At 36.6% G+C, this 9723-nt stretch overlaps 1 protein-coding gene across 1 annotated transcript in view; it reads right to left on the bottom strand.

The window, feature by feature from the left end:
- Positions 1 to 9723, bottom strand: part of LOC108665607 (glutamate receptor ionotropic, kainate 2) — a 79532-nt gene that overhangs the window by 66272 nt on the left and 3537 nt on the right. The gene's annotated exons all lie outside the window — the stretch shown is intronic.

Here is a 9723-nt window from a genome sequence, read left to right as displayed (position 1 = left end):
GTTTGTATCCTAGTCTCTTTATAATAGACAAGCGGACGTATTTCATAATTTTGATTTGCAAGCTGATTAGCACGCAAATTGGCTGTCATCCTGTGGTATGAAAACGCCTCATTCCTCTTCGTCTTTCCTCACATTTTTTAAGAAAAAACCAGCTTGTGCTATTAACAATCGACATTCCTCTCCGTGGCCAAAATTATTATTTTTTACCAGTCAGATAAACTAGGGTATGGTTGAAATTAACCGTTGTTATACAGAACTACAGCCATTGTATTATTGATAAGCTGTGAAGCAGTAAAGTCAGTATCTCTGAATTTCATGCGTTCATAGTATTGTGCATATTTTATGCCAGCATACGTAATTATATGCTTACAACTAAAATACGACAGGACTTGTTAAAATTTACGTATGACAAAGAGTATATTTATGACAAACCCGAAAATTACTCGAGGAGCGGATGTCGAATTTAAGTAGTTATGAGGTTCCCTAAATTAGGTCAATAATAGGAGCATTTGGGGTAATTTCAGCCGCGGATTTCAGCAGCGAATATTGCGGCGCAGCATCTCAGACTCCATGAGGCCATCTCGCCACCATTTGACTTTACTCGTCATGCGAGAGGCCGCGCTTCCCTTGTCTGTGTTGCCGTACTCGGTCAAGGAGTTTTTACGAATGAAAATGGCTCCTGAATATTCAATGTAATTAACGAGTCACCTTGCTTTGCTCACGCGTGAAGAACGCAACGAGAGGCGCGGCCGTGAATTATGTGCGGTTACAGGCAGCTCCTCTATTCTCATTTGGCTTCAAGCAGGACCTGAAGTACCAGTCCGTGTAGTCAATTGCAAGTTTTTCTTAGTGCGGATTAAATTAAGCTGCGGAATGTATTTCTCATAAATTTTCCTGCATATATATTACTTCTTTCGTGATTTTGCATCCAAATTACCTACATACGTCTCTTTCTGCATAGATATACATTCGAATTTACCCATCACTTTCTCTTGCCTTTATTTGTATACATCATCAAAACTGTTATGAATTTAAAAGTAAAGGTAGCAACCAAAGAATTCACCATTTAATACGAGGGAAAACTTTTCGAAGTTTAGCTATATCGTCAGTTAAAAACTACAACACAAGTATAAACAATTAGCAAACAAAGATTCAAATTGAAGACATTAAAACATGAATCGTCTAGTGAAAACAAACAAAAATGCAAAACATGAGCAGACAAACACGTCTGTTTACAATTTCGAAGGGATATGAAGTACGCATCTGTTTAATTTAAAATCTACAGGGACTCTAAAATTCGCTGGTAAAAACACCGGTTGTGGAGGCTAGAACTCAAAAATCACTATGTATCGACTATCGAACACCGGGAAGTTGCACTGCTCGACATGAATGCGCATTGCTGAATGATAGGGATATGCAGGCAGGCTTCCTGTTCTGAAACTCCTTCTAATGTGCTCTGCCAGCCTAGTATAAAAATTGCGTGATTTCATACCGACAAACGCCGAAACGCACTGCGCACAACTGTGTTGATAAACGAGGGACGATCGTATAGGAATGTAGAGTGTATCTTTCTAAAAAATAATTTTCTAATTATATACTAGCAATATATGATGATTTACATTCGGGAAATATTTAGAGAACATATCTTTTAACTCTTCAGCCTTTGTATCCAAAGAGGGACCAAATTAAGAAAATGAACAGTAGACAGCATTCAGGTCAGCATTTCAGATCAGCCTGAATTTTATTCGGGTAATTTCAGGTCAGCATTCACGTTCGGGAATAACCTCAGAATCTTGCTTAGGCACAAATTTCTTTACTTGAGTATGCAGCAATTGTGAAGGGAACCCAGTTAATTAAATGGTACTCCGCAAAAATTGAAATTTAAAGTGCATAGCATGGAAAATAGAGCAAATACGAAAGCCGCTGTTTATTAACGTTTTAATCTAATTCAATTTGAAATGAAAAAAGACAAAAGTTAAAAAAGCTGGTGCCTAAGCCTTAAATACACCTAAAAAATATCAGTACATCAGTTTAAAATCAGTTCCTTTTTTCGAGTAAAAAGATACAATCCCTCTTCCTATGCAAACGCGCCTAGCTTATCCATATAGTTGTGTGCAGTGCGCATCTGCGTATGTCGGTATGACATCACGCAATATTATACCAGGCTGGCGGAGAACAAAAGAAAGAGTTTTAGAACAGGAAGCCTGCTTGCGCATCCCCCTCATTCAGCAGGGCGCGTTCATTCCGAGCAGTGCAACGTCCCGGCGTCCGATAGCAATTTTTCAGTTTTAGTCTCCACAACCGGTGTTTCTGATCAGCGTATTTTAGAGTCCCCTTGTATTTTTAAAAAAAAGCCTAGATTGAATGCCACCTTCAGTTCTTAGCCCTTCAAAATTGTAAATGTATAGGTTTGTTTGCTCATCTTTACTTTATTTTTATTTATTTTCATTTGACGATTTATGTTTTAATATCTTCAACGAGAATTTAAGTTTGCAAATTATTTGCACTTGTGTTCGTGATATTTGAACTGACGATGGAGCTGAACTTCGGAAAATTTTCTATCATAAAAAATTGTGAATTTTTCTGCTGTTTTCTTCTCTTTTAAGTTCTTGATAAACTTGCGACTTAAGCAATCAAGTGTTCTTAATACTCATCACAGCTATTTCCATTTTTGATATTCAATCTCATTACTACACATGCCTTTAATCCTACCTTGTTCTCATTTTGTCATTACTGCACATGCCTTCGATTAGCTCTATGAGTTTTTTTCAAGTATCTGTTCGCGTTTAAATTATAATTTAAAATTGGGCTTATCGCAAGGAGCATTTTAAATTAAAAAATTAGCGCTGGGTGCAGAGACGATGGCGCGAAGTGCTTTAATGTTCTAAAATATAATAGTCTTTTAGAATTTAAGTGATGCTTTCTTCTGACAATTTTTTCAATAAGCTTTCGGTTTTTAAGATCGAGAGAAACTCGTACCAAATGGACCACGCGGCTGAATTAAATATTTAATTACTATCCAGGTGGCATCGAGAATTACATCTGATTGAGCAATCATTCAATATTCTCTGTCTTGAGTGGCTAATAGGAACATATTTGTTGATTCGCTAATCGAATGAACATCTATTTATAAAATAGTTTTCCATCAGGCATGTTCAATGATCGCAGTTCAATCATTTGACCACGGTATGAAGCCATCGTAATGACCACGGTATGAAGCCATCGTAATGACCACGATATGAAGCACTCTCAAGATGCCAGCTTTATCTAAAGCAGTTCTCGACGTTTAATTGAACTGAAGAACATAATTCTAAATTCAGAAATGGGAAGTGAATCACTTAGCAGTCTGTTCTATAAATAAATCGCTCCTGTACGAACGTACCAGCGCTTGAGTCTAAAATATTTCTGGCTAAAGTTTATTCCAAGTCTAGAGTTAAGTCTAAAAGTATCTAGTCTAGAATTATATCCATCAAAATAGAAGTCATTTAGGTTTAAATATTTCGATTTTACCTAAATACTATAAAAATTTAAAGTTTTGCGATAACTTATGGAATTAATAGATTCAAACGGTCTCTAGAGACATAGCGTTTGCACCAAACAGCTACTTTATATTTTTTCGCAAAAATTTTACGACATTCACTTACTCACATGCATGCGCTCAGGCAGAAGGACATTCAAATCTTGTTGTGAGAACTTTTGAGTGCCTTTTGCAATCACTGACGAGCGTGTCCACTTAGCATGTTGCGAAGATTAAAATTATTCCTGAACTCGCCCACCCTAATAAGGGAAGTTGAGTGACTTATGCGAAAACTTGCTCAGTGTCGTTTGTGGAATTTGTAAAAGTTTCGAAAAAACAGTGAAAACTCATAAGAAAGAATGTGTAGCAGGTTTGTTGTTTAATGAAATTGGTTTATTCCAGGCTCTTAAACATTAAATTCTTTGTTATAATTTAAACAAAATTTGTGGATTCCGAAAAAAATTTAAATTTCTCATATTTTCTGAGTGCTGCTGGCAATACTTTGTTCAAGTAATAATTGCTATATATTAAATAACAATGTTAAATCGACTCTAACCTATAATTCAATATTCCACAAAACCTCATGAATTATAATGGCAAGTACGGAAGCCACAAGCATTTGAATCAGAGATACCTGTATTTTACCCTCGTATAGGCGGTAGTTTATGATAATCTAATTGCTTTGCTCACGCGTGAAGAACGCAACGAGAGGCGCGGCCGTGAATTATGTGCGGTTACAGGCAGCTCCTCTATTCTCATTTGGCTTCAAGCAGGTTCTGAAGTATTAGTCCGTGCAGTCAATTGCAAGTTTTTCTTACTGCAGATTAATTAAGCTTCTCATAAATTTTCCTTCATCCATAATACTTCTTTCGTGATTTTGCATTCATATCAACTATATACGTCTCCTGTATTCATATACATTCGAATTTACCCTACAATTTACTCATCAGTTCTCTTGCCTTCATTTGTATACATCAAAACTAATAAGAATTTAAGAGCAGAGATAACAGTCAAAGCATTCACCATTTATTACGAGACAAAACATTTTGAAGTTCAGCTCTAGCGTCAGTTAAAAAATCTACAACACAAGTATAAACAGTTAGAAAACAAAAGTTCGCATTGAAGATATTAAAACATGAATCAACAAATGAAAACAAATAAAAATGCAGTAAACATGAGCAGACAAACACATCTGTTTACATTTTCGAATGGATATGAACTGTGGACGGCATTTAAACTACTCTTTTGTTTAAAAATCTACAGGTACTCTTAAATTCGCTGGTCAAAAACGCCATTCGTGGCGGCTAGAACTCAAAAATCACTATCGACTATCGAACACCGGGACGTTGCACTGCTCGCAATGAATGCGCACTGCTGAATGAGAGGGATACGAAAACAGGTTTCCTGTTCTAAAACTCCTTCCTATGTGCTCCGCTAGCCTAGGTTAAAAATTACGTGATTTCATACCGACAAACGATGCGCACAGCGCCCAACTATATTGATGAGCTAGGGACGATCGGATAAGAACAGAGTGTTTCTTTATAATCGAAAAAATGCTTTTTTAATTATTTACTAGCAATATATGAAGATTTACATTCGGGAGGTATTTAGAGAACACAACTTTAACTCCTTAGCCTTAGTCTCCATAGCGGGACCATATTGAGGAAATGAACAGTGAACAGCATTCCTATATATTGTCACGTTCGGGAACAACCTCAGAATATTGCTTCGGCATAAATTTCTTTACTTGAGGATACATTAATTGCGACAGAAACCCATTTAATGAAATGGTACTTCGCAAAAATTCAAATTAAGAGTGTATAGCATGGAAAGTAGAGCAAATACGAAAGACGCTGTATATTAACGTATTAATCCAATTCAATTTGAAACGAAAAAAAAATAAAAAAGCTGGTGTCTAAGCCTAGAACACAGCTACAAATATCAGTTTTAATTCAGTTCTTTTTTCAGGTATAAATAAAAAATTATGACACAATCCCTGTTCCTATACGATCGTCCCTAGTTTACCAATATAATTATGTGCAGTGTGCATCCGCGTGTATCGGTATGACATCACGCAATTTTATAAAAGGCTGGCTGGGAATAAAAGAAAGAGATTTAGGACAGGAAACCTGCTAGCCCATCCCCCTCATTCAGCAGTGCGCATTCATTCCGAACAGTGCAACGTCCCGGTGTCCGAAAGCGATTTTTCAGTTTTAGCCTCCACAACCGGTGTTTATGAACTGCGAATTTTAGAGTCCCTTTGTATTTTTATACAAAAGCCTAGATCAAATGCCACCTACAGTTCCTAGCCCTTCAAAATTGTATATGGATAGGTTTGTTGCTCATGTTTACTTAATTTTTTTGTTTACATGTGACGATTTGTGTTTTAAAATCTTCAATGAGAATTTAAGTTTGCAAATTATTTGTACTTGTGTTCTAGAGATTTGAACTGACGATGGAGCTGATTTCCGGAAAATTTTCTCTCATAAAAAATGGTGAATTTTTCTGCTGTTTTCTTCACTTTTAAGTTATTGAAACACTTGCGACTTAAGCAATCAAGTATTCCTAATACTCATCACAACTATTTCCATTTTTAATATTCAACTCTTGCCTCTAATTCTACCTTGTTCTCATCTTGTCATTACTAAGCATGCCTTCGATCAGCTCTAAGAGGTTTTAATCAAGTATATGTTCGCGTTTAAAAATATAATTTAAAATTAGGCTTATCACAAGCAGCCTTTTAAATTAAAAAATTAGCGTTGGATGCAGAGACGATGGCGCGAAGTGCTTTAATGTTCTAAAATATAATTATCTTTTAGAATTTAAGTGATGCTTTCTTCAGACTATTTTTTCATTAAGCCTTCGGTATATAAGATCGAAAGAAACTCGTACCAAATGAACCAGGCGGCAGAATTAAATAGGTCATTAATATTAAGGCATCTGATTGAGCAATCATACAGTATTATTCGTCTTGAGTGGATAATAGAAATATATTTATTTGATTCGTTAATCGAATGAACATCTATTTCTACGATAGTTATTCATCAGCCATGTTCAGTGATCACAGTTCATTCAAATAGCTAAGAATATATATTTTCTTGCTCGTAGAACATTTTTACTTCGATGACGATGACGAGTTCATTCAGAACGAACCATTAAAAAATTCCTGCAAATTTCGGTCCTACGCATTAATAGATCAAATCAATCTAGAACAATATACATTACGATGAGTTAAATATCTTGATAAAGATGCAAATCAACATCGCTCCTTTTTTCTCGATGTGTAAACCGAAGTGAAAAATGTAATGAATTTTTAGTGTAGTTATCAATTAATGATGTATAAGTATATCAAGCAGGATTACTAAGCTCTGATCGTTCACTGCCAGACGAAACATCAGCAATTGATTCTGTACTGAACAGGGGAATTTCATCAATAACCGAGCTTGTTCAAATGACCACGGTAATGACCACGTAATTACCACGTTATGAAGCTATCGTAATCGTAATGACCATGGGAGGAAGCCATCGTAATGACCAAGGTATGAAGCTATCGTAATGACCACGGTATGAAGCCATCGTAATGACCACGGTAGGAAGCCATCGTAATGACCACGGTAAGAAACCATCGTAATGGCCACGGTAGGAAACCATCGTAATGACCACGGTATGAAGCCATCGTAATGACCACGGTATGAAGCCATCGTAATGACCACGGTATGAAGCCATCGTAATGACCACGGTATGAAGCCATCGTAATGACCACGGTATGAAGCCATCGTAATGACCACGGTATAAAGGCCTCTCAAGATGCCAACTAGATGTAACGCAGTTCTCAACGTTCAATTAAACTGAAGAACATTGTTCTAAATTCAGAAAATATGAAAAGAATCACTTAGCAGTCTGTTCTATAAATACATGGCTCCTGTACGAACGTACCAGCGCTCGAGTCTAAAGTATTTATGGCTAAAATTTATTCTAAGTCTAGTGATAAGTCTAAAAGCATCTAGTCTAGAACTATTTCCATCAAAATAGAACTCATTGTAATTATTAGCGATCTTATGAATATGAACTAGTAGTAGGAGTTGAGACCCAGATGCAAGCTGGAACAAAACACATGATCTTCACTTGTGTGTTCTGGTCTTCAGAGATCCACGCCCGTACTCTTCTCGCTACAAGCTATGGACCATATGTTATGGACCACAATTATATACAAGTTATGGACTATATGTTATGGACCTATGCGGTGCCCGACTACCTCGCATAGTTGCATGCTTTGCTCTGTATGGAGCAGCACAGCCTCATGCTTACTTAACTTATAGTGACTCAAATCAGTAATTCAAATTTAGGTTTAAATCTTTCGATTTTACCAAAATACTATAAAAATGTAAAGTATTGCGATAACATATGGAATTAATAGTTTCAAACTGTGTCTAGAGACGTAGCATTTGCACTAAACAGCTACTTTATATTTTTTCGCAAAAAAAATTACGACAGAAAAGCTTTTTACTTACTCACATGCATACGCTGAGGCAGAATGACATTCAATTCTTGTTGTGAGAACTTTTGAGTGCCTTATGCAATCACTGACGAGCGTGTCCACTTAGCATGTTGCGTAGATTAAAATTATCCCTGAACTCGCCCACCCTAATAAGGGAAGTTAGTTGAGTGACTTATGCGAAAACTTGCTCAGTGTCGTTTGCGGAATTTCTATGAATTTCGAAAAAGCAGTAAAAACTCATAAGAAAGAATGTGTAGCAGGTTTGTTGCAAGGTATGGCCCAAGAATCATTTTACTGGCCAGTCAAGATTCTTGCAAGGACACCTTTCTGTTCTACTTGGATGTATTTTTGTTTGCATTTTATAGAGTTTTGAATGAAATTGGTTTATTCAAGGCACTTTAATATTAAATTCTTTGTTAGAATTCGAGCAACATTTCTGTATTCCGAAATAAACACAAATTTTTCACGTTTTTGGAGTGCTGCTGGCAATACTTTTTAACAAGTATTGTTATATATAATTATATCAAAAAGTTAAATCAACTCTAACCTTTAATAATATTCCGTTGAACCTTATGAATTATAATGGCAAGTACGGAAGCCACAAGCATTTGAATCAGAGATACCTGTATTTTACCCTCGTATAGGCGGTAGTTTATGATAATCTAATCACTTCAACAAAGCATGCGGCCCGCAAAATGATAAAATTGCCATGATTCAAGTCAATATTTTTTTTATTGAAACTTTTACTCCACTTGCAGAAGATTTTCTGAGAGCTCACATTAGTACCAAAGAGCCCACACATTCATTCATCATGCAGTCTTCTGATAAAGCCTCATTTGTGTTCCAAAAAATATCAACGCAATTATGTGGATCTGATGAACTGGCAGTGGCTACTCTGTAGCTCGAGCGGTGCAATGTAGCTCCTGATAGTCTTTTAAATTACTGCTTCTCCATTAGGCATTTAGGTCAATTTTGAACATAGCCACCAATCAATAAATTGATTAAGAAAGCAGCTTATTTTCGCACATCTTTTTTAGTTTGAGTATCAGAAATTGTAAATTAATTAGGCATTACTCCCTGCACAGTGAAGGAAAATGTAGTTCCGTGTGCCAAACGGGGTGCCTGTTGAAGGCCAGCTATACTCGACTTTACAATTAATTCATATTTCTTCCTTGTCCTCCACATTCGTATCACATACATAAACCCATAATTGTCGTTTCTCCCCTTTTGGCCTGACTCCGCACCTAACTCATCCAGCGAGGCCTGAGGCTTCGTAGTTTTACAGCCGAGTTTAGCTACTACATGTTGAGGGTGAGCGTTGGCTGCAAAGCCGAGAATAGTTTAATGAATGTTGAAGGTGAGCGTTGGCTCCATGGCCGAGTATAGCTAATGAATGTTGAAAGTGAGTGTTTTCGCCATGGCCGAGTATAGCTAATGAATGTTGAAAATTGACGTTGGACAGGGAAAGGGAACGTTAGCTCCAAGGCCAGGTATTGCTACTGCTTGTTGAGGATGGTATTGCTACTGCTTGTTGTTTAATTGGCGGTTCATGTCCGCATTCAGCTTAACTAGAATATTTGAAAAAGTTGTGAAGAGCTATATAGACGATGGTGTTACGCCTGTTGCGTCTACTATATTTTTTTCTACTGTTTACATAAATTAATATATGCTTGTCCACTTTCGTAAATATTTCCATCTCAGAGGTCAA

Source organism: Hyalella azteca, unplaced genomic scaffold (assembly GCF_000764305.2).
Source record: "Hyalella azteca isolate HAZT.00-mixed unplaced genomic scaffold, Hazt_2.0.2 contig9708, whole genome shotgun sequence".
Classification (NCBI taxonomy): Eukaryota; Metazoa; Arthropoda; class Malacostraca; order Amphipoda; family Hyalellidae; genus Hyalella; species Hyalella azteca.
This window is presented reverse-complemented; position numbering and strand designations above follow the sequence as displayed.